We start from the raw sequence: 26,711 nt of genomic DNA, 5'->3' as shown, positions 1-26,711 counted from the left end.
CCAAGGAGATTGTAAATGGCTGTATCTGTGTATGCTGATTTGCCTCAACTTTAGAAGAATTCCTCAGGGAATTCTTCAAAGGCAACAGAACATAATGGAAATGCTTTTTCTTTTTTTATAAGCCATAGAAAATTGTGTGTGTGTGTGTGTGTGTGTGTGTGTGTGTGTCCTTAGTGATCTAAAAGTTACTTGGAAGTGGTCAGGCGAAATGGAAAGATTTGCTAATGAAAGCTTTATCTCCCTATGACTGCAATTTTATATGTCCTTTCAAATTAATTTATCTGGGGTTTTGGCTGTTTAGAAAAGCATTTAGTGCAATTTGGAATTGTAATTAGGATATTCTATACCATCTGCAGTGCTTGATGTAATTCTCTAGCTTCACTATGGTTACATCACAAAGGAGGCTGGGGCTGAGGTCTGTTTTTCTACTCTAGAAAACCCAAAAGCACCTGCGCAGTGTCTGTCCTAGATAGGGATTCAATACTGGTTAATTGATAATAAAGGTTTCCTCCTGGTGCACAGTTTCCATTAGTGTTTGGGGTGAATAACTGTACATTAGTATTTGAAAAATTATGGGTGACTGAGCAGAGGATGCAGCTTGCAAAAGCTCTTGGTTCTAATTCTAGATTGACAACAACGGCCCATGTGACATTGACCCAGGCCTCTCATCTCTAATTCTCTCTGTTTCCATTCAGTCAATTGTCAGATGGGATAATAAAAGTGATATGCCTTCTAGCCTTATAGGGAGAACTGTTGCTGTGCAGGTTTTTCCATATCTAAATGCTGACAGTTTAAATTAGAACCCAGTGTTGTTCTTTTCACAGACCACTCATGTTGTTTCATATCCATAGTTAAGTGACCACTCTTTATTTTGCAATCAGAGAGTTGAGCTGGCAGAACTGAAGTGCCTTGGATCCAGGATGGATGGATCCATTGATCATTCAGCATGCATTTGTTCAGCACTCTGTGGCATAATGTGGTGTAAAGAATACATGTTTTAGAGTTAAGAAAATTGGAGTTCGCATCCAGGTTCTCTTACTAGCCCTGTGATTTCAGTAAAATTACTTCACCTTTATGACATCTATGACATGATGACATCTATGGACATAGGTTGCTGTGATGGATACCCAAGAATATGTAAGTGAAATGCTTGCACAGTGTATTGCTCGACAAACATAGCTTACTTCCCACCTACTATGCACACCATGCATCCCATGGCAGGAGATTAACGTAGTCCTTGTCCTCAAAAGAGTTTACAAAATCTAGATGGGGGATACATAAAGAGGAATCATTATAACATTAAGAATAAGCAACAGCTGTCCTGGCTTATCATAAAATGCGTCTGTGGCTAGTTGGGGTGGAAAGAGCAGGGGGTAACCAGGGTTCAAGAAGAAAGTCTAAAGGAAACATGGTTGGCAGCCAACCTCAACTTCCTGGGCTGGAGCTACTCCTTTGCCTTCTCCACCAATGGCTAAGTTGTAGTGAGACCAGAGAAGCTAAATCTTCATAGCTGTTTGCTATCAAGGAGATTATGTTTAGCTATATGTTAGTTGTGTTGGATTAAGTATTAGTAAAGAGTTTGTTTTCTCACCTACTCCTCAATAGATTAAATGCCACATTAATGTGCTTCTAATTCCATTATCGTTCATATTTTTAATTCAAAATGTATGCAATGGGCTGAGACTGCTGGGGGATGTACCAGCCCCCATGAGCAGATTCGTTACCACCCCATCTGCCACCCCAAATGCTAAATCCCAGGAACACCACTGCTTTGCAGTATGTTATATTTTACAAGACTTTGAGGAAAGAGAAACACAGAAAGATAGTGACAATCACTGTGGGGTTAGAGAGACAGAGAGCATAAGGTTAGAGCTAAAACTTCTAAAAAGCAACTGGAGTGTTGGAGAAAAGGAACAGAGGGAAGAATTGAATATATTTACCAAGGAATTAATGAACAGGCTAAAGGTATTTATGTAGGCAGAGAGCATATGGAAAAGGAGGAAATGAATCATGGAAGAAGGCAGCCAGTATTACCGTACAATTTATTTCATCTTGAGACTTGTGTGTGTGTGTGTGTGTGTGTACATACACACATATGTGCACACACACAAGTTAACTTTTTTCACATATATGTGATTGGAGGAAGAAAAAGTTTCTAAGTCCAGTCCATACTATTGAGGGAGGAAAAATGTGTCTACCATGAAGTTGTGATGATGGTTAATGTTCTCTGTGGCGCTATATCTAACCTATATCTTGTAGGGGAATTCTTCAGTAAATATGAAGAGAAAGCCATATAGCAAGGGGAGGGGTTGAAGAGAGCTGAGATCTGTATGAATATGGTAATCTCCTTCACTTCCTGGCACTTCTATTGCCCCCCACCCCCACTTCCTGGATTCAGGACTTGCTGTCATGCCAAGTGATTGGTGGTGCCAAAGCCCAAATAGCTTCTGGTATTGGTGTCTCTTGCAAGGATTCCTGTAGAAGGAAATGAGGGGCTTCGAGAGATTGTAGGTTTTTGAGCGTATGGCATGACAGGTTTGTAAGCTGCAACCTGGGGCTAGGGAGGTCAAGAGGGGAAAACAAATGTGTCCCTAAGTATTTCTGATAAAGACTATCTTGTTTCGTTAAATGAAAGTATAATGTTAAGGACAGAGTTAAGGGGAAAACTTGGAACAAGGGAGGGTGGGAAGAGGTAAAGCATACGAGAGGAGCCTGAGAATGAAACCAAAGAGAAAAATGCCAGGTCAGGCTCAGAGCACTTGAATGAATAAATGGCTGAACTGGAAGACATAAGAAAAGAGTCCAAGAAGGTAGGTCTGCATGCGGCCAGAGGCTGCTGGGGTGGAACTGCCCTGACAGTCTGCCAACAGGAACCAGCTGAAGCTAGAGCTGGGCAGCCAGCACAAGGCCAGGAGTCAGAATAGCAACACCTGTGTTAGCGCTAGAGTGTGTTGCACCTGCAGGAACAAGGTCTGGAACCGTACCTCCTGGCAGGGTGTCCTTTCCACAGCTACCTGAGCAAGCTTGTGTATCGGTGCTATGCCCTGCTCAAACTTTGTATGTGGAAATGGTAATCCAGCAGAGAGCCTTGAAAAATCTCCTGACCGTAATGAGTCCATAGCTAACACCCTCCAGATATAAAGGGAAAACATAATAAAAGAGAATTTACACCTGAGGAAGTAAAGAAGCAGTAGCAAAAACTGTAAATATATTTAATAACCTTGAGGAGATAAAGGAGTGAAAGTATGTATAAAACAAGAGCAAGAGCTTATGAAGTAAGAATAAGATTCTATGAGTCCAGAATAGAGTATTATGGAAAAGAACCAATTTAGTGAAAAATAAGGTTGTTGAAAGAACAAAACTAAACATAATGGACTGGACATAACTGAAGAGTGAATTAGTGAAGCATAAAATTGAGCTGAAGAAAAACTAATATTATCTAATATATACTGAGTGCTTACTATGTGCCAGGTATTATTCAAGCATTTACCATGTATTATCTCATTTAATTCTTACAAGAATTATATGTCCCCACTTTACTGATTAGGAAACCAAGACAAAGAGAAGATAAGTAATTTATCCAAAGTCATACAACTAGTCTTGAATTCAAGGAGAGCCCTTGTATTTAATCACTGCACTATAATACCAACTCTCAAAATTTCTCAAAATACAGCACAAAGAGATAAAGAGATGGAAAAAAAGTTAAGAGACAAGGAATAAATCCTAGCCCTTGTGAATAAAATTCTGCATTTTAACAAATCCCCGGTGATTCACGGGCACTTGAAAGATCGATAAGACTGCTTAAGGGACTTCTCTGGTGGCGCAGTGGTTAAGAATCCTCCTGCCAATGCCGGGGACACGGTTCGATCCCTTGTCAGGTAAGATCCCACATGCCACGGAGCAACTAAGCCTGTGCACCACAACTACTGAGCCTGTGCTCTAGAGCCCGTGAGCCACGACTACTGAAGCCCATATGCCTAGAGCCCGTGCTCCACAACAAGAGAAGCCACCGCAGTGAGAAGCCCACGCACCGCAACGAAGAGTAGCCCTCACTCGCTGCAACTAGAGAAAGCCGGCGTGCAGCAACAAAGACCCAACGCAGCCAAAAAAAAAAAAAAAAAAGAAGACTGCTTAAGTAATTAGTCCCAGCTGGTGATGCTGAAACCAAAATACTTGGGCTGAGAAAAAAAATTTTCTTATTGAAGTTTCAAGAAGTCTGGGAGAAAAATCTGGAAACTTGAAAACCAAGTGGAACTCTTTACCAGATCATGTGTTAATTAATCAGAGGAGCACACATTCCCCAGCTTCTGTATATTTCAGTCTGCCCAAGTAGCTTTCTGATGCAAGAATAATAGTTCTTGTGAAACAAGAAAGAGGGATGAGTTTCCTCAGGCAGTTAGGTGTGACTGTAAGGAATGGTGGTGTGTGTGTGTGTGTGTGTGTGTGTGTGTGTGTAAGTAGATAAGGGTTGTGCCTCCTTTTGGCCTTGCTGATTGAGGTGTAGCTATCAGAGAACACATCAGGATTTACTTGTTTCTATCTCTTTCTAGACAGTGAGCATCTTGAGAATAAGAAATATGTCTTACTCTTCTCTGTATCTGTAAAGAATAGTACAGGGCCTAGAACATAGAAGCAGACATTTTGGTGTTGTTAAATGCTTGAGTAAATTATTCTCAAGTCTTTTTTTTTTTAAGGTAGTAATTAACAAAACTCTTCTTTCATCTCCTATTGGGTGTTTCTCTGAACAATGGCTCAGATTCTGGGAGGATGGGCACACAACATTTGACAAGGGGTTTTGAAACACTGTTGAGAAGTGCCTAGGGCAATTTAGCAAAATAGATTTCCTTTTGAGTGCCAACTCCAAATGATTGGTAGTGGTTGCCTGGAGCTGTGCTGAGAAGGATTCTGAGGCTGCATCTGGCCTCAGCAGGAAAGAGCACTATAATCAATTAGTGGTGGGTGCCAGGGGCAAGGGAGTGGGAGGTAGCATCCTGTGACCTGCATTTGCCCTGGGGAGAATCCTATCTACCAGCCATCTCCGGAGCCAATCAAGGATGGAGTTGGAGGGGGATGGACAGTCAATGAAGAACAGTCCTTTTACAGAGATCTTAAATACTGGGTTACCGAACTTTCAAAAGAGTACCTTTGCTTTGAGATGACAATGAGAAAGTCCTGTTTGTACCAGCGTGGACTTGGGGGCTTCTTAAACTGAACCACAGCTCTTTATTCCAAATCCTAGAACTCAAGAGAGCCATAGCGGGACCAGCTGATCAGAAAACTCTCTGCACCAGGGTATGTGAACTCGATTTCTGACCTCCCAAGATCTCTGTTGACAAGACAGGATTTCTCGAATGAATTTGTCACCATTTATTATGGGTGTAGAACTGAGGACAATTACCAATTGATCAGGGCTTTCGACATCTTGCTCAGTTCCTCATTTCTTCCCCATTTTTATGAAACAGACCCGGCATCTGGGGCTGAGACAGTTTTCAGGAAGTTGCTCCCCGCCCCCCGCCATGTCCTGTCACCCTTGTCAGGCCATAGGGTGTTATTACACCATGGATTTTACATGGACAGTTATTTTACTTTATTATTTTTTTTAAAGTGTTTCTATCTCCCAAGATATTTTAGAATATCTGATATTTTTCTTCAAGGCAAAGTCTTTCTACAGGCAAATACTGACTTACTGACAAAGAATTAAAGGGTCTGATGGTGCTAGACAAGGGGCTTAAAGAATGGAATTGTGGAATCAGAGGGCTATAATGAAATGATAACGTGGCCCTCTTTGGATGAATTGCTGTACTGGAAAAATTATGAACTTTGATATCTGACAGCTTTAGGTAGAGCTTTGACTTTCTGTTTTAAAATGTATGAATTTGAGAAAGTTACTGTTTCTTCATCTGTAAAATGTAGGTACCTTAATACCTCCCTCACAGTGCAGAGGGTATAAGTGACATGAGCCATTAGGAATATCTAAGCAAGAAATGTGAGTTTCTCTTCCTTCTATTATCTAGTTTCATTGCACATGACGGGATGTTAGCAACCTTAATCTGAAAGGAGTCCAGAGGAACATCCCATTAATGTTTCAGCATTCAAACTCCCAACTAGGAAATTCTTCCTTACGCTAACTTGTTATCTAATCCAAGTATTTCCTGTTTTAATTTATTCTGTAAAATGTGAAAAAAACTGATTCTTATGCTGATCAGGCTGCCTCCCCAAGGCTTAGATGTCGGGGCTGAAAACATAAAGCTCATGCAGAGTGAAGCCTAGTTGGTGCACTTTCTTTTGGTAGCAAGATAAACTACGTTTGTTGGCAGGGCTGGCAGAGGGAGGTGAAGTGCTTCTCATCATTCTCGTCTTGATTCTGAACCCAGCCGCAACTCGCTTGATCTGGTCAATAGGAGAGAAAACTTGCCCGTGATGCCCAGTTAAGGAAATCCTCCATGAAAAGACACGCCATGCAGACTTCAGCGCGTGGCAGAGGTTATTATAGAGTCATCGTCACAAAGTTTGTAATAGTTAAGGATTTGGGAGCTGGCAGGTGGGGTAATTGGAGCAGGTTATAATGTACCAAGAATCGTTTTGCTTTTGGTGGCAGCAAAAATGCTAGTGAGACCAAACCAGTCACAGCTAACTCCAGAGGGTCCATTTTTTTGCAGGAAATAAGTTCCCACAAGAAAGCCTCAGTGCCATTAGGGTGACAATCATGAGCATTTCTATGTCTACTTCATTCCATGAAGACCCAGAGACTCCAGCCTGTGGTCAAGATATTTGCTCATAGCTGGTTCATGGTCCTGACATTAAAGGGAAGAAAATATCTGAAAATCAAGAGGGGTATCCCCTAGATTAGATAATGAGGTCTCCTTTGGGGACCAGAACCAAACAGTAAACAAAACAAAACAAGAACAAAAGCACGAAACCCAGAAAATAGAGAAAAAGAAAAATTAACGTGGGTGTATCAAGGCTATATGAAACTCTGGAGCTTCCTGGAAAGGAAATGATGTGGAATATTACCAACGAATTACTAGGTGGAATCTTTTGCCAGAGTTGGGGGAGGGGACAGAACCAAGGAGGAATCAACCTCCTCTTTGTGAAGCGATCATTTCAAAGCTTAATTAGGCCCCCTTGGCTCTGATTTCTTGGCTGTGGACAAGTTGTGCAGTGTTCACATTCTCTTCCCTGCCGCTGCCAAGTGTGCTCTGCACTGTGTCCTTAGGTGTCACCTGATGACATCCTGAACCTGAGACATCTGAGTTCACACCTGCTCAGACACGACTACAGCCAAACCGGCTCAATCTAGACTGAATTTTCAATTGTCCCTTCAGAGCCTCAGTCCCCTGGATCAGATATTGGCAATCTCTGTGCCTCTCCCGGTTGTCTCCAGGAGGCTATGTGCTGAAGGGCTTTCATGGAACAGTGGGTCTATCAGCGCCTCAGCTAAGCTAAGTAGGCGTCTCTGCTGGGTCCCTGTGATCGCCCTCCTCCCCAGACATGTGCACCTCAGTGACACACCACCAAGCGACAAGATCAAATGGCCTCTCTCAATGTTTAGGGTATAAGGGCATAGCGGTGTTCAGGGCACAAGAATGGATAGGAAATTTTTCTTTTCATAAATATCTCATGACTATAGAGGAATCAAATGGGTTTCAGAGTCAGGAAACTTGGGTTCTAATTTGGACTCTGCTTCTCACCTTCTTGAGAGCCTCATTTTCTTTAAGCACAAAAAGAACAGATTGTTCTGGATGACCTGCAGGGTCTGTTGCAGCCTTAACTATATTTAATAATCTGTGAAAATGACTTGCAGTCATGAAGGAGGCTTTAGACGTTGCATTTACTCTTTCCTGCCCTTTGCCTTTTTTGAGTTCCCTGCTGTCTCCCTCCGCGGAATCCTCATGCACTTGACACCGCCCTCAGGACATTTATCACGTTCTACCTTACAGCAATTTGAATTCTTGCTGTCTAGTTTCCTATAGATTATAAACTTGGCGGTATCAGAGATGGCATTTTTTCTCACCTTGATTTTTCATCAAAGTACTAAGCAAAGTGCCTGGCACGTAAATTCTTCGTGGGTTCTCAGTGTCCAGCGTAGGGGTCACGAAAAGCCAACACTGTCCCCATCAAGGCAAGTGCCTGGTGCCTGGGAATGATTCCCAGCTCTCTGTTAAGGTCACATGTCTCAGTCAGTATTGCAGCCTTGGGTGGTCTGATGAGTAATAGATGAAATCTTTCATTTCAGGTTGTGCGGGGTCAACTTGTATGTTTTGTGTTCTTCAGCTTTTCCTTGGATTATGGTCCTGGGATTTTTTTTTTTAATCAACATTTTCCTCGTATTTTTTTGCCCAGCACTATGGTACTAAAGTACCACACACTGACTGCTATAAACTCAGCAGTCTTGAAATTAGGGGGATTTGGTAGCAAAGATTTGAGGTTTAACTGAACAATGACTATTAAGGTGTCAAGTGTTTTCCTGGGAAGCCATCACTTGATTAATAGATAGAGAGACACATTTTCTCTTCTATTGTTTCCTACTCTGCTTTAAAGTCAAGAGACCAAAGCAATTTATAGTAGGTACAGTCCTCTCCTTTTGTTCTAAGTTTATCAGTGAATTTGTTGCCTACTTTGAACCCCTGTATGGCTAAAGAGACCTTAAGTGGAAGGAGCTCTGGAATGCTAATATTCACATTCTCATTCTCCCAACTGTCTGAAGTCCTGCTGTTTAAATTTGTCCCCATGGCATCACTTTGATCATGGATGACATCAGTGGGGAGCAAGACCTCAGGGTTCAATGCTGCTCAGCTTTGAGAAGGATACTAAAGAAATGCAAGCTCTGGCTGGAGTAGACATTTGTCATGATTTTTGACTGCCCAGTACCTGGACACTGTGTCTATGTTTGGGGGAATTTTCATCCTATGAGGTAAAGTCTCTATTATCAAAGAAGGTGAAAATGTCAAATATTTGCTTTCCTGGCCTTCCTTGCAGCAGAGCATGGGCAAGTGACATGGTGCTTTGGACTGAATGTATCTCCTGCAAAAACGTATGTTGAAGCCCTAACTCCCAATGTGATGGTATTTGGAGGTGGGGTCTTTGGGAGGTAATTAGGTTGAGATGAGGTCCTGAGGGTGAGGTTCTCATGATGGGATCTTATAAGCGCCCTTATAAGAAGAGACCAGAGAGCTTGTTCTCTCTCCCTCTCCACCTTGTGAGGTCACAGCAAGAAGACAGCTGTTTGAAAGCCAGGAAGAAAGCCCTCAACAGAGACCAGATTTGCCAGCACTTTGGTTTTGGATTCTCCAACTTCCAAATGGTAAGAAATAAATGTTGATGTTTAAGCTACCCTGTCCATGGTATTTTCTTAAAGCAGCCTAAGCAGACATAGATACCTACCAGCTGGGTGCACTCACCCCTTCCTGAGAAACTGATGAAACAAAGAAACTCAAGAATACTCCCGTTTTACCCTAAGGGGGATGGTGGTCACAGCAGCAAGTATGCAGGGGTCTCTGCAGTGGTTCTGGCAACTGTTCTATTTGCAGTGTTCAGTGTCCAGCTGTGGGGCTGTTGGAGGTGTAAGTTGGGAGGTCTAGGTTCAGTGATGCTGCTAGTTTGTCTTCACAGGAGCAGCCAGTTCTGTGGTGTGAACAGGGCCTTGATCTTGCCTGCAGAGCCTCTGAACCTAGTTTTCCAGCCCTCCTGGAGATTCTGTGAGCCACATAATACATTCAAATAAATTATTTTTCTGCTTTCATTAGCCAGAGTTGGTTTCTATGCTTGCATCTGAAAACCACCATTGATTCATTGGCCCATGCCCTCAGGAATTTATAGTCTTTGTTGGGTCCAAGGTGACTAACACACGTGAAACATCTGGAATATATAAGATAATGCCTCAGATTATGTCCACTACCTTGTGCTTTATACTTAAAATACTATAGGAATAGAGAATAGGAGAGAAAGTCTAATGTAATGATTTAGGCTCCAGATTAGATTTGGAAAGTCCCAATTCAGATGACTTTAAGGGCCATGCCAGTAAGTAAACGAATGCCGCAGGTGGGAGTTTGGAGAAAATTATATGAGATGATGTTTATAAAGCACAGTGTATTGTTTATAGTAAATGTACAAAAGTGGTATCATAGTAATAACAAGAAGGAGGGCTACAGCAATAAAAATAGCTAGTGCTTTCTGTGAGCCAGACTATATTCTGGTGCTTTATTCTTAGGGTGACTATATGGCCAGCTGGCCCAGAAGAGCGCTGGGGTATCCTGTTCATTTAACCTTGATCTTCAATTTTTCTTTTTTTAGCAGAATTTTATTAATAGTTGCATTAAAATAAGTCGGAGTAAGTTTCTCTTATTGCTTTGCCCACCCTACGATAGAATCAACCATGATAACCCATTTCTGTTTTGCAATCCCTTCAAGATACAATGTAAGTAACACTTACTTTTCATGATCTGCATTCAGAATGCTGTTAGAAAGAAGTGCCCCTGGGCAGGAGCAACGTGGGACAGCTAACTCCTTCCAGGCTGGGTGGAGTTAGGAAGAGGAGTCCATTTGCTGTCCCTGCTGGCTGCTTGATGACCAGCCAGCTGTGCCGAGGCCTGTGAGACACAGCCTGCAAGACAGCCTTTGGGGACAAATACGGGTAAGAAACTGATTAAAGTATCTGAATAGGTACCAAGAATGATTATTATGCTTATATTGTTTTTTCAAATGTTTGGGAAAACAATATAATAAGGTTCAAAAAATTTTTTAGCTTTAATGTATACTGAATTATATTATTTTATTTTTGTGGAAAAAATGATTTCTGAAATAGGTTTTGAATAGAACTATTTTATAGATCCACCAATAAATTAAAAAATATGTTGGTCAGTAAATAAGTATTTCAAAAATAATATATATTTTACTTATTTTTAGGGCTCCTTTTCACTTCCAGAAATATATTTTTTAAGACAAATTATAAGGTTACCTTCTTTATTTGTATTTACTATTTAATCTTCACAATAACACTCTGAAGTAGATTAAAAAATTTTTTTCTATTTACAGTTGAGAAAACTGTTACATACAGTAACATGTTGTTTAAAGCACTTAGCTAATCAGTAGCAAGCCAGGATTTCAAACTTGGGAATCTGGCTCCAGAGTTTTTGCTCACAACCATTACTCAAAAGTAGGTTTCACGGAAGATATAGGATTCTAGACCAAAGATCTGCCCCCCTCTCCCAGCTACTTCACTAGAATGTAACCTTGGGCAATTCACTTTCCCTCTCTGAGCCTCTGATTCTTTATGTATAAAATGGAGGTGCTACTGCCTATCTCATAGAGTTGTTGGAAGTATTCAATGAATTAACACATAAGAAAGGGCTTTTGTAAGCTGAAGATGCGGTACATAATTAAGACCATCATCTGTGGGCTTTTTCCATAAATCTAAGGCGGCATTGCGTGGGCTGATGCCCTAAATAGGAAGTTGGTGGGCATAGTGTGGGACAGGCAACAACTTTCAGTTATTCCGATTTCTATCTCCAGTTGAATAAATTGGAAGCTCACACTTCCAACACTGTGTGTAGAGAAACACAGCGTAGTCTTATATATCAAGGATCCTCACACTGGTAACATGAAACATAAGTGTGTGTGGTTGAATTGTCCCGGATACACATAGAGTCATATAGTGTCAAGGGATCCACAGGACTTAAGATCTGTTCTATTCCTTTGGAAGTGACTGCCAGCAAAGGAGAACCATTTCTGATTTGTGTCACTGATTTCTTAGACTCCTGCTGACTAAAACGTAGGTGGAAAGTGGAAAAAAACCCATGTCATTGTCGCTGGCTGATGGGCTACTTAATGATCCCACGAAGAGAAGATGATTTCCTGTCCTCAGGGCCATTGCTCATGTCTAACCACCATTCTCTGGACAACTACAGGAGTTCTAATTGCCTCGAGTTTGAACTCCTCTAACCCGTTTCCTTTACAGCCGCTATATAGATTTTTCTGAAATGAAAATCTGATTATTACACAGCCCTACTTACAATCCTTCAGTGACCTCCCTTGTCCTTAGGATGAAGTTTAAAACCCTCTGCGTGGTGGGGTAGACATCTACTATTTTTTCCTGCCCCACTCTCATTCCACATAACTTGGGTGGACTTGACTAAATTACACAGAACTAAGAGTGGGTACATGACCCAGGCCTGGCTAATCAGAAATTGTAGAGACTGGTTTAGGGATGGACATAGGATCCAAGCCAAGGAGAGCTGAAGAGAAATTCCTTCATTGATGACAAGATGATGACATCAGCTAAGACCTGTAACAAACTCAAACTCAATTGCCTTTTGAACTTCCTAGTAACTGGAGTCATTCTATTCCAAATTTTGTTATTTAAGCTTTTTGAATTATTTTTCTATGACTTAAGAAGATTCTTGACTAACACACTAACATACAAAGTGCTTTATGGTCTGGGCTGTACCCTCTACCTAGAATGACTTTCACTGTCCTACTCTTCTTCTTCATCCTCTTATCTCATTCTAGTCACCATTCAAAATACCACTGGAGAACGATATCTTCTCAGAAGTCTCTTCTGAAATCCCAGTCTGATCTAGTTGCTCCTTCCCAGTGTTTGCTCTCTCAGAACACTTATCACTCCACACTGTAACCACTGGTCTATTTCTGTCTTCCTTTTTCGGTTCAAGATTTCCTAAGGAAAGGGACTATATCTTATTTTACTGTGCATCCCTACTTCTTAGGAGATGCAATAAATGCTTGTTGAATAAATAGATACAGCTCGTACTTGGCTGAAATTTTCTCTAGTCCGGATACCATCTAGAGCAAATGCCCTTTCAAATATCCAGATGCCCTAATACTCTATTATATTAAAATTACTTCCTCCCCAGGACATAGTTTTCTGCGCAGTAAGTCTGGGTGTGGGAGTCCGCATTAGCCTCCAGACGGGTTTAAGCTAGGACGGACTCAGAGTGAGTTGCTGGCAGGAAATCTCAGAGTGGACCTTGATCAGTTGGCTTGGGAGTGGTTGGATTTGATGAGTTCAGGAAGATAATGTTATGATGAACACAGTACTTCTAGAGAGGTATTCACCTCCCACTCATTTTCAATCCACTCCCACTGGCCCCTTCCACCTCCACACAGACAGCTGTTGCTGAGTTCATCAATACATGATTGCCACAAATCCATAGACATATTTTGGTCCTCGTTTGACTTGCATTCTCATCAGCATTTGCAATGCTGACTACTGCTGCCTATCTCAAACAATCTTGTCTTCTGTGACTCCCAGCTTTACATTTACTTTTCCAGGTGCCTTGTTTCAGACTCTTTTTCAGGTTCATATCCCTTTACACAGACAATTGGACACTCAAGCCTCAGTCCTGACCTTCCTCTGTTGATATTTTCCATTTTCTACCTCCAAGATCTCATCCACATCCAAGGCTTCATTTTTTCCCACCAAGTACGTGTCTCGTGAATTTGTGTCGCTAACCCAACTTTTCTCTTAAGCATCAGACTTTTATGTATAATTGTTACTTAATAGCTCTACTTAGATGACACTTCAAACTCAACATGGCTAAAACCAAACTCTAGTTCTTCTGTCTCAAACTTAGTCCTCAATCTGTGTTCCCAGTCTCGATGAGGAGTGCCATAGTACATCCATTTATTCAAGCTAGAAACCCAGGTGTCATCTTTGATATCTTGTTCTCCCTGATATTCAATCCAGTTGAATTTATAGGAATAGTGTTTGAATCTTCTCATCTACCCATATTTACTTTTTCCCCTACTAAAAGAGTCTCCTAAATAATCTCCCAGCTTACACTCCTTCCCCCCTCCAATCTTTTTTCCACCCTGTAATGATAGTGATCTTTTCAAAACATAAATTTGTTTTGTGTAAGAACTCTGTTTAAAAGCCTTTAATGACATCTCATTGCTCTTGGACAACGGTTAAGATTGTTTAACTTAACCTAAAGACCTTACATGGTCTGGCCTCTACCTGTATTTCCTACCTTATCTGTACCTGCATCTTTTGGTTTCTCTAGCTTTCTCTTTTTTAGGTCATACTGGCCCTCATTCAACCCTGTTGCCATGCTTCTTCCCAGTATAGGCATTTTTATGTGCTCCTTTCACTCCCTCCTTGATACTGTTAAGTTCCACTCATTTTTTAGATCTTATTCTAGTGGTCATTTCTTCAGGGGAGTCTTCTATGACATTCCATCCTAGGTCTCCTGTGTGTTCTCATAGTGCTAAGGACCCCTCCTTTACAGCACTAACTGCAGTTCTAACTTTACCTTTATTTGTACAATTATTAGATTATAGTCTGTCACTTCTACTAGACTGTTTGCCCCATGAGGGCAGGGCAATCTGATGGCAATCTGACTTTGCTTACTTTTTTTTTTGGTTCATCAATTAGGTAATGCTACATAATAAACCACTCCAACGTTTAATCACTGCATGAAAAAATGCTCAACATCACTAGCCATTTGGGAGATGAAAATCAAGATCACAATGAGATACCACTTTATAAACATTAACATGACTATAATTTAAAAAAATGGAAAATAGGTGTTGGCAAGCAGTAGAAACCCAGGTGTCAACCTCTAGTAGAGAAGTTGGAACATTTGTACATTGATTGTGGAAATGTAAAATGGTTCAACCACTGTGGAAAACAGTTTGATGTTTTCTCAAAAAGTTAAGCATATAATATATATAACCCTACAATTCCACACCTAGGAATATACACAAAAGAGCTGTACAAGTACATGTACACACATGTTCACAGCATTCACAGCAGTCAAAATGTGGAAACAGCTCAAATGTCCATCAACAGATAAATGGGTAAACACACTGTGGTATATACATACAATGGAATAATACTCAGCCACAAAGAGGAATGAAGTACTGATGAATACTACTGATTAAGGATGAACTTGAAAACATCAGGCTGAGTGAAAGAAGCCAGACACAAAAATGGCACTTATTATATGATTCCATTTATGTGAAATATCTAGAATAGGTAAATCCATAGAGACAGAATGCAGATTGGTGGTTGCCAGGGGCTGCAGGAAGGGGGAAATTGGGGTAGAAATTCCTTAATGGGTACAGAGTTTCCTTTTGGGGTGACAAAAATGTTTTAGAACTAGATAGAGGTGGTGGTTGCACAGCATCGTGAATATTCTAAATACTACTGAATTGTTCACTTTGAACTGGTTACTTTTATGTTATGTGAATTTCACCTCAAAAAATTATTTTAAAAAACAACATTAATCATTTATTATTTCACAAGAATCTGCATGGTCGGCTAGACTCAGTTCTATTAATCTGGATGAGGCTTACTGATTTCAGATGGGCTCATGGGTGTGTCTTCAGTTAGTTGGGGGGTCGATTGGGGATTGGATGATCTCTTGACTTTGGCTTGGATGACTTGGCTGTGCTCCATGTGGTCTCTCATTCTTCATCAGGTTACCCTGGGCTTATTCTCAAGGCAGAGACAGAGGTGAGGGGAGCAAGACCTCTTGAGACCTAAGCTCAGAATTAGCACATTCATTTCCTCTGCATTCAGTTGGTCAAAGCAAATTTCAAGGCCAGCTCAGACTCAAGGGGTGGGGAAATGAACTATCGTTTGGTGGAGACTGAAAAGTCAAAGTACAAGGGGTATGGATATAGAGGGAGTGGAGAATCTGGGCTATTTTGCAACCATAGATTTTATCCTTATGCCTGGCACTTGGTGAGTACTCAACAAGTATTTGTTCAATTAATGAATAAGTCATTGAATTTAGGCTGGAAGAGGAGCTGGGGTCCCAATTTGACATCTGAGATTATGAGATTTCACAGACTGGAAGGAAAAGGAACACAGGATTCCTTGAGGTATTTGAGAACTTCTCAGATGATTCTAACTTCTCTAATTATAAATCAGAGGACAACCACAACCTTGTAAGGAAGATACATCATCCCCTCTGGCTAAGCTTCCTTCTTCCACTCCCTGTTTTGGTCAGGAATTAGAGGACTTTCTGTGTTAGAATTCTGAGCTAACACAAGTTTAGTAGCTATGCCAGCAGTGTGCTGGTAAACTGGTTCTCTTCAAAAAGGGGAAAAAAGCCTGATTTGTGGTGTTTGCTGATTTCCCTTCCACCGTGGCCAATTTCAAGCTACCAGCTTAAAGTCACTGAATGTGGAGTTGGGAAAAAATACACACATCTGAGGCTTGAGAGTTGGTGGGAGCCAACTCCAGGATGCCACTGGTGTGCCTCCTTTGTTCAGAGCTCATCTGCACCTTGCCTGCCTTACCTGCCACTCTCCCAGAACCGTCGGAGTCAATGATCTGCTAGAGTTTGTTGCCCCATCATTTAAATTGTTCCTTTCATTCATTCACTCAACAGACAGTTATAGAGAAACTCTTATAAACTATTGTGTTAGTCTCTGGGGTTAAAATGATGAACAATACAATCATGGTGTCCACCTTCCTAGAGCTCCCACTCTCCCTAACTGAAGTAGTACTTCCAGAACCTCTCAAGGGAGTTCTCTATTTCTGACGTTTTGCCCAGTGATACCCTGAGAGGGTGTTAGAGTGGTAGCACCTCAACCTAGACGAATAAGACCCCCAGTTTCTCTTCTCTCACACACAACTGTCATTTACCACAGTCTTTCTGGACTACTTCTTTCTGGGTTGGAACCAAATATTCAATTATAGCTCAACTATATAATTCAATTTTGATAGCATTACTTCACAATCTGAAAAATGAGGTTATTTTAAAACCATACAGAACCGGAGAAATCAGAATGCATTTAATTGTTACTGTATCACGTATTATTTAACATAATGTAATCAATACATAGCACTGTGTATAAATGAACCATTTAGGTTCTCACACATCTGAAGGAGAAAGAGGGCACCATTCCCAGAAGTGCTTTCTTTCCATTTGTTAAACCATAGTTCACACTTTTGGGGAATCAAATATTCATTTAAAGCCAAATACTAAGGCTTGTGTTCTCTTTTTTATTTCTTTTCTTTACAGATGTACATAGTTTTCTTTTGGTATACTATTAACCATGGACATATGTTTTTCATTTTACTACGTTGCTGACACTCAGGGTTTTATTTTTCTTCCAAGGGAGGGGAGGGCTGGATTGGTAGGGACAATCAATATATAAAATATAACAGCTGTTGCAAAATATATATGTGTTTTAGATGACTGACTGAAATTCCTAACACAAATTATGCCTGAGTGAACAAAAGAAAAATTCATGATTTATTTATTGTGTCTAGGACCCAAACATAAAGCTTAGCATAATCAGTCATCTATAGCACTCATGGCTTTAATATTAATTGCACTTGGAAAAGCAGCAGAATAGCAACCTTCGGGTGGAACAGAGCAGCTGGGAGGCGTATTTTCAGAACACAAAGCCACCGGTTACCCTTGGTGTGTGTAGAGAGATGGATCTGAGAAACAACTTATCCCAGGAAAAGAATACACTCCACTCACCAGCCAAGGTCACAAAGCCAGGAGTCCTCCTGGAAAACAGACTACTGCTGGGGCAATTTGGTTTAATAAACTTGTTATTTCCTCATGCAAAATACATGGCCTTGCTGCCAAATCTCATGAGCATGTAAAGAAAAATAACCACTTGCCCAATAACTTTGGGCACCAATGTCATCGTGGGCTGTGAATGATGGGTGGCAGTGAAGTCCTGTGGAGCGCCCCACCACCACCACCCCGGGACACACAGTGGAAAGATCTGTGTTCTGCTAGATTCCATCCAAACTGGTGTGCATCTTCAAACCAGCTCAGTGGCCAGCCTCCCCCTCTGGGAGGAGACTTAAGGAGAAGTGATCGAATGTTTCTACTTGACCTAGAACTGAGGGTTGGAGGTCTTGACATTAACTCTTAATGTCAGAATTAATTCCTCTTTGCTCCACGTTCCTGTAACACATTATTCTACTTTTAGTGGAACACGCTCTCCATCCAGCCTCAACTGAGAGTCCCTGGGGGTGTAGAGGCCATCCTGGTTCATCTTAATATTCTCTCTGTTCTTCATAGGTGCAGAGTGAACATCTGTTCAGTTGAAGTGAGAAGGAATTAAGTTATTTCACAGACTTTACGGTCCCCCAGCTGATCACACATTTTCTCTTTAGTTAATAGGGCCTTTGATGGATTCCTACCTTGGCTACCTCTGGTACCCTTGTGCCTCCTGGGTCTGGGTCTCTCTTTCTGTAGGGAATAATCACACCTTCTCTATTTAACAGGCTTTCTTGTAACATCAAATATGAGAACACGTAGAATTCTGAAGATTTGGGAAAGGACTTTGAGCACTTGTATGTAGTCCTAAGTTTCCCGCAAGCTGAAAGCCCCTTACATCATCTCTGCCCGGTAGTAATTTGGCTTCTCCTGAGGGGCTGCTAGTGGTCCCAGTGGCCAAGCTGTTTCAAAGCCATAAAGTTAGGTCTGCAAACAATGTAAGTTTTTTTTTGTTTGTTTCTCAATGATTGAACAGGAGGGTATTTCAAGTCCCCATTCTACCTAGTGACAGAAAAATTAACCTAGTTAATTGCAGGGTCTTAGTCATTTCAGGCTTTAAACTCAGCATTTCAGTCAAATTCATCTCTCTGGTGGCAGGCTTTAACGCCATAATATCAAGACATCTGAGAAGCATCTGGTTCTGGAGGATGCACTGTGTTGGCATCTGTTGCAATATACAATCCTGCCTGCTTCTTGGGCGGAGCCTCTTTTCACATTGGTACCCACTACAATATCCGAGTCCCCATTTATCTCAGGTCATCAACCTGGACCAGTGGTTCTCAAACTTTTTGGTCTCAGAAGCCATTTATATTCTTAAAAATGATTGAAACCCCAAATAATTTTGTTCTTGTGGGTCATGTCTATCAATATTTATACTGGTAATTAAAACAGAAAATTTGGAAGTATTTATTTCTTCATTCAAAAACTAGAAGTCATTCCATATTAACCTAAATGACATACTGTTTATGAAAATAACCACATTTTGCAAAATAAAAAAATAGTGAGAAGAGTAGCTTTTAAAAACATTTCTGCAAATCTCTTTAATATCTGGCTTCATAGAAGAGAGCTGGATTTTCATCTCTTACTGCATTCAACCTATTGTGATATGCTATTTTGGTTGAACCATGTAAAGACAATCTGGCCTCATTCAGATATATGTAGTTGATGAAGAGAGGAGTATCTAACAGCTTTTTCAGATAACCATCCATATTCTTTTTAGTACTATACCAAAACTCAACAAGTGGTAGTTTCTCAAAGGTTAGTTGCAATGTGGAATCTGAAACTATAGCAATGAGCTTTTCATATTCTTCCAGATTAAAAATCCATTTTTCTATTTGCACTCTGAATGGATCTTCTACCTCTGTATGATTTCATAACATCATGCATTGGTCATTTGGAAAACTGATCAACTGAGTTAATCAGATCTTCTAAATGTTGATATATTTTAATATACAACATCAAAAACTCAGATTCAATGATATCATGACTTATTTAATAAGAAAACTCAAATTCCTGGAAAGCCGTCAAGCTCACAGTGGTAGATACAAGTTTTCCAAAATTCTAATTTTTTCTTGAATTGTATGATGGGCAACACATTCTGTTAATTTTTCTTTTTGAAGTACCAGACTCACTTGGTTCATTTCCAAGAAAATACTCAAGTCTGTTAAATGCTCAAGTCTGAATAATCATAATTTATCTTTCAGTCTTTCAAGGAAATAGAAACGATGTTCCATGAAAAAGGCAGCTAGTTCAGCTGGCAACTCAGTTGCACCTATGCTGTTCCTGACACAACCATTGCACTTTGAAATGCAGCAGAGGGGCTTTATGCATAATTTCCATTTTACTACATGGGATATTAAAAATACTTATACTCAAGGGACTAGACTTGATAAAGTTAACAACTTGTGCTGTCTCATCAAGGACATTCTTCAGTGAAATTGGCATTAAAAAATACAAGTGTGCGGTGATGAAGACTACAAAGACAGCTAGTACCATTTGATGCCACTGCCACGACTCGTGCTAAGGCACCAGGAATTTAACTCACTATAGCTTTTGCATCATTAGTGCTAATGTCAACACAGTTAAAAAGGCAAACAATATCTTAGAATTATTATGAAAATAGTCTTAACCTCACGGATGCCCTGAAAGGGTCTCAGTGACCTCCAGGAATCTGTGGACTACACTTTGATAGCTACTGGCCTAGACACAGAGTTCTCTTCATTCTTACTGAGGCTCCCATAGGTTTTTCAGCCTCCTGAGCTGTGTTCAAATGCTCGGCCTCGGGGGAAGGTGTTGGCTTGTACCCCATGTTTTGACGGGGACACTAGGAATCAGGCTCCTCCTGGTACAGTCTCTGTTCCTTTGTTGCTGTTGTAGTGCAGGAACGCTGTGTAGATAGGTCATTAAAAGGCAGTCTTACCAACTCTCAGATCCCCAGCTTTGTGTATGAGTGCATTCTTTGGTTTGTTTGTTTGTTTTTTTTTATCAATTTCAGTACTTGGTGGGCATCCTATACCCTCTCAGGGACACTCATCAATATTCTAATACTGAACCCAAATCTACTTCTCACTATATTCACACATTGGTATCACTCTCATCTTTCAGATTTAAAAAGAACAATCCCATTTTCTTTTCTACATAAAAGTCCTTTATGTAGAAGGACTTTTCTACATAAAAGTCCTTTTCAAAAGGTGTATCAAAACCTCTCTGTCACTTCTATTCTCCAAAAACATGATATGATAGGAATGAGACAGACTTGGGTGTAAGTGTTTGCATTGTGACCTTGGGCAAGTCACTTCATTTCTTTGATTTCGGGTTAATCATCTGTAAAATAAGGATAATAATTCTTTTTTTTAAATTAATTTTTATTGGAGTATAGTTGATTTACAATGTTCTGTTAGTTTCTGCTGTACAGCAAAGTGAATCAGTTATACATATACATATATCTACTCTTTTTTAGAGTCTATTCCCATATAGGTCATTACAGAGTATTAAGTAGAGTTCCCTGTGCTATACAGTATGTTCTTATTAGTTATCTATTTTATATATAGTAGTGTGTATATGTCAATCTCAATCTCCCAATTTATCCCTCCCCCCCTTTCCCCCTTGGTAACCATAAGTTTGTTTTCTACATCTGTGACTCTATTTCTGTTTTGTAAATAGGTTCATTTGTACCATTTTTAAAAATTCCACATATGAGTGATATCATACGATATTTGTCTTTCTCCGCCTGACTTGCTTCACTCAGTATGACAATCTCTACATCCATCCATGTTGCTGCAAATGGCATTATTTCATTCTTTTTTATGGCTGAGTAATATAAGGATAATAATTCTTACCTCATAAGGTGTTTGGGGAATTTAATGATATATGTGTTTAAAGAATCAAATTAAGCACATAGTAGGCATACAATAAATGTTACTTCTCTTCCTTTTTGGAAAATGTCATAATTGCTCATAATTTCTCTCAGGATATAAATGTATTCTGAAAATATGGCAATAATAAGGTATTATTAGTCATAACAGCACCACGACATCAATAATTTTAAGAATCATTGCTGGACTTCCACCTTGGTTTTTAAAGTCTGTAAATTTGATCCTAAGAGCTACCAGTTGTAGCTGCAGAACCCTGAACTGTTTTGGTATCTATAACAATAACTGCCAGTTTGGGGCTCCTTTTTTTTCTTGAAAGAGAGAATAAGGGGTTGTAGAAATAAATGTTCAGGAACCTGAGATGGAAAACTTGATAACTACTCATACAGTGGTACTTTCTATAAGCAAAGGCAAGATGGATGCCTCATATTTCACAGAAGGAATTACAGTTAAGGGGCAGATATAGAAAAAATCCCTTACTGATTCACTAAAAAGAATAAAATGGATCCGATGGTTTTCTGTTTTTCTAACAAGCAGTGGACCAGTGACATGAAGGCTAGGATTGCAAGAATATAGAACAATGATCTAATTACTAAGCTCTCGTAAACTTCAAGTTCATAAAACAAAATAGAGATGAGGAAATGTATCTCTAAAGGATATCATGGAGTCTTAGGAGATATAAAGATCATTCATCTCTTCCAAGGCCAGTCTTGTCAGTAATAGGGTGGTGCTTGGCAAAGCCCTCTTATAGGTTTATGAATTCCAGGACACCCCATTTATCTGGAATTATGTTTCACAGGAATAAGCTGTTTCACAGAAATAAAAAATTTCAGATAATTAAATTATACCCCACCTGGAAGTAAGACTATTTTTTATTTTAAAATAGTGGTTTATAACCCAGGGTTCATAAATCAGTTCTAGGGAGTTTTTGAACTGCCTGAAATTATATAGAAGATTTTGTGGTGTTTTTCCCTCACATGCATTTTTCTGAAGAGAGAATCCATAATTTTTACAAGTTCTTCAAAACTGATAGGACAGAAACACCCCCTTCCCCAGCTTTTGTATACAGCAACTATTTGAAGATAATCTTTTCACAAAGTTTTCTTTTAGCAAAGTCTTTTCACAGCTAGGAAAATTGAAGTGTGATATTCTGAGTGTAATGATTTGTTGTAATACTGGTTTGCTAATAAAATAGCGAAATAAAAACAAACAAACAACAACAAAAAACCCCCCAAAATGGACTGTAATCCAAAAAACCCTAGGAACTACTGTTTTAAGCAATTCTTGAAGTAAAAGTTTTCAAATTGATCTAACTTTCCTATTTTATTTGCTAACTATTGGGAAAATGACACATTTAGAGATATTGTTCTTCTATTAATTTATCCTTGCTTTTTAATGGTATTTCTGTCTCCTTATTCCCTGATGCATCAGTTACCTTTTTCTTGTTACCAAAAAGTGGGCTTCCAGGAATTTCTCCCAGCCTACTGCAAAGTGCTGGGAAATTAGACAACAGAGTTTGTTAGAATAATACTAAATAGGCTTTTAGTGAAAGTCTCTCCTGTGAATAAAGTGTGCAGGTGTTGGTGCACAGACTATGGGGCACCTCTTTTTTTAAGTCAGGGACCAGCTTTGCATTTTTCCCATTCTTTACTTGTGGTCTAGATGACCAAGTTGACCAGTTAATGATTACCTGACTCTTGAGAGGTAGGTAAATATATTGTTTATACAATATAGAGTTCAGTAGGATGTTATTAGGCTTTGTATTAGTCAACTATTGCCACAATAATACTGCATAACAAACCATCCCACAACTAAGTGACACACAACAATAGGCATTTGTTTTTCTTTGTTTGCAGGTCAGCTGGAGCTTTGTTAATCCAGGTGGGTTTAGTTGGGCTTGGTTCAAAACTCTGGATTGGATACAGGACTCCCCTAATATTTCTTCTTGGTCCAGGAGCTATTTGAACCCAAAGATAAGAGGACAAGAGGGATGAACATAGATGCAGGATGCCTCTTATGGCTTAGGCGTGGCCCTGACATATTCTTACTTCCACCCACCTTCCATTGGCCACAGCAAACCACATGGTCAAGGTCAACAACAATGGGGAAGGGTAGTAAATATATATATCCTCCCAAAGAAAGCAAGTGAATATTTGCTTAACAATTACTTAATTGACCCCAAGCTGCCCCTTCTTATAAGTGAATTCATATTTTTTAAAAAAGAAAAATAACTACAGATCACCTTGCTATCATTTTAAAAAAGGCAGATTAAGCATCCTAGTAAGATTCCAAAACCTCCAGAGGAGGAATTCTTTGCTGTTGTTCATCCTAAGAGTGTAGATAATGGACCAAAAAAAAAAACCCCAAAACCCCAAACCAAACAGAAACAAAGGAAAAAAAACCCCAAAACAAAACAAAAAGAAAAGGAAAAAAAACAAACTCAGTTTAATAACTGAAGGAAAAAATATTGCCAATATTCCCTCAGCCATGAAATTTCAAATCCAATTCTGAATCACAGTTTATGGATATTGTTGTCAAACAGCTTTCTTGAGCTCTCATGGTGCGGTAATCCCACAAGGGGCAGTTTGTTTGTTTGTCATTCCAGATCATACCATCTGCTCTTAGCAATGTCTACCTAAAGTCCCCTTCTTTCCCATTATGGCAGCATCTTTGTGTAAGTAGAGAAATTTCACCTTCATAACTTATTCATGGCTGGGATAAGGGTCCAACCTTGGTGAGAATCACTGCAAAGCAGCATTACCAGTCGTTCTCACTTCCTTAGGGACAGCTCTCGTTCATTCTTCCCAAGGATCAATGAGAGTAGCTCTCCTTAATTTAGAACATCTGAATAGATTTAGTGGAGAAATGCTGACGTTTGTATGTACTTCCTGGCTTTTGATTCTTTCTTGAGGTAATTTTCTCTCTTAAAATGGGGACAACATGGCCCGTGTCTTTAAGATTTAATAAACAACAAGCCAAGGGCAGGATGTGGAACAACCTTGATGAGAAAGAGCACAGGGCTTGGCCTAAGTTGGCTAAGGTTTGAATTTGGAGGCCAATAACAAGCTGTGTATCCTTGGAAAAGTGACACAACTTCTCTGAGCCAAATCCCTAACGAGAATATACTACTACCTCTCTCACAGCGTTGTCGTTAGTCTCACACAGATTAGTTCTCAGCTACCTGCAAAATGGAGGGTACTCATTGGTTTTCACGAGTAGGAGAAACGAAAAGAACTTTGATTCTAGAGAATTTGAAATCCGTGGATGAATCACCAGAATAAAATGAAGAGCACTCTTTCATTCTAATCTCGAATGACATCTCTCCAAAATGAGAAGAAGAGCAGAGAGAAGTCAGTTTCCAAACACCCAGATGTTATAACAATTGTTCACAGTCATTGAATTTTCACCTTTAAGTCTTACAAGTTTCGAAAAGGTTAATTCAGACAACATACTATACCTTCTAGTGATGTTAGATGGATGGGAGGGGTGGGAGATGGAGAAATAAAATAGCAAAGAAGCACAAATTTGCCACTATTTTCAAGTTTCTAAATACCAGCTTTCAATGGAGAGACTGTTTATCTTTGTCAAGGTAACTATTTCACTTCTGTACGACAATGGAGAAAAAACTTGTAGACAAAATACTAACTGTATTCTTGTTTAACGTTCAAAATAATTTTTGTCTAAAATGGATAATTCTGTAATAATAGTAGTAATGAACTACTTTTAAGGCTTATCATGTAAGGCACTATTCAAAACGCTTCATCTGAATTATCTCTTAGATCTGCATGAGAATAAATATTAGACATTAATTTAAAATTGAGGCATTCAACACTAAAAAGTATTTAGAATACTCATACACTCACCTTCTAGAACCAAAAATTGTTTACTTTGGGTAGTAATCCTAGATAGGAAAAAATACCAAAAAATAGTCAAATAAAATAAGTGGAAGTGGAAATACACATACAATTCAATGTCAAAGCAACAAGGAATGGAGTCTGGTCATCAGCATCTTACCCTTAGTTCCCTGAAAATATTTTTATTGGCTGAGAAAAGAATATATCTTGTGTGTATATTTAAAAATCAGAGCCATCTTGAATTATCAAAGAAAACTTTACAGAACACTGAAACATACCAAAAATAGGCTGGGGGGAAGTTGAAAGGAAAGAAACATCTGACTGATGGTTAAATTACACAATGCTGTCACTTCCTTGGCAACTGAAGGACGTTTCTCCTTTGTGTCAAGAAACCTTTGCAGTATTTTCAACAATAAATTTGTCAGTTGCATGTGTAGCTGAAATTTTTCACTAGGGGGCAGCCTCTCACTGAAATGCAAGAGGATACTTTCTGCATCGTCTGATTGCAGTAAGGAACTGGACCAGGGAGGCACACGTTCTGGGTACAGCCTCTAAAGGGAAATTTATGCGTCTATAAAATGTTGCATCAGCACAGTCACTCAGTGGCAAGTAAAGGAAGGAAAAAGTCTTGCATAACATTAAAAGCCCAGCATCAATAGATGCTTAGCTGTATGGACAGTGTGTGCTTTGAACACAAAACCTTTGCTGTGTGTGTGCTGAGCATTGGCAGCTGTCAGGAGTTTTAAGAGGGTCATAGTTTAGCCTCTTTTATAGATACACACACACGCGCACACGCACACTGAATTAAAAGCCACTGTGCAAGTAAACATTTTACAGTTGGGAAGGAATTCAAACAAGGATTGATTATTCCTTCACCTCTTGAACCCCAGGTTTAAACCGAGCGGAACGCTGCGGCCAGGCTACTGCTCTACCACTTCGTGACTTTTATATGACCCTTTCTACCCACCTATTGTTTTTCCTCTTCGCTACTCTTTCTCTTGCGTTTTATATTCCTCAAGTGATCTCACCTAACAAAATCAACAGCCCAGGTCCCGAGGAGAGTCGTGACTGTGTTTTTTTAACCGGGTTCTGAATGGTCTCAGCATTACGCAGAGGCGATACTTGAAATGTGATACTGCCCAGTTCCTCTGCAGCCAGCAGAGCTGCGGGTCCTATTGTGTCTGTGATTGTAAAGGCATCTGAGGGCCCTGATACCCCTGAGCAACTGGTGTGACCTTGTGTGGTCTGGGAACCGGGACAGAGCTAGGGTGGCCAGGCACACTGTCACCCAGGGTCCTCAGGCAGCATAAGCTGGCCTTAGGGATGCTTGTGGAAACTTGGGGGCCACTCCCAGAAGCCTGTGTTGGAAATGGAGCTTTAAGACGAGAAAAGAAAAGGAATTCATTAGATTAGAGGTGGGCATCCACAGAAACTAAGGCCCACAGAATCGGTAATTTTTCAGTAAGCTGGAGGCTAGAACTTGTGGCAGTTAG

Source organism: Balaenoptera acutorostrata, chromosome 8 (genome assembly GCF_949987535.1).
Source record: "Balaenoptera acutorostrata chromosome 8, mBalAcu1.1, whole genome shotgun sequence".
NCBI lineage: Eukaryota > Metazoa > Chordata > Mammalia > Artiodactyla > Balaenopteridae > Balaenoptera > Balaenoptera acutorostrata.
The sequence above is the reverse complement of the archived record's forward strand: the minus strand, read 5'-3'. Positions refer to the sequence as shown.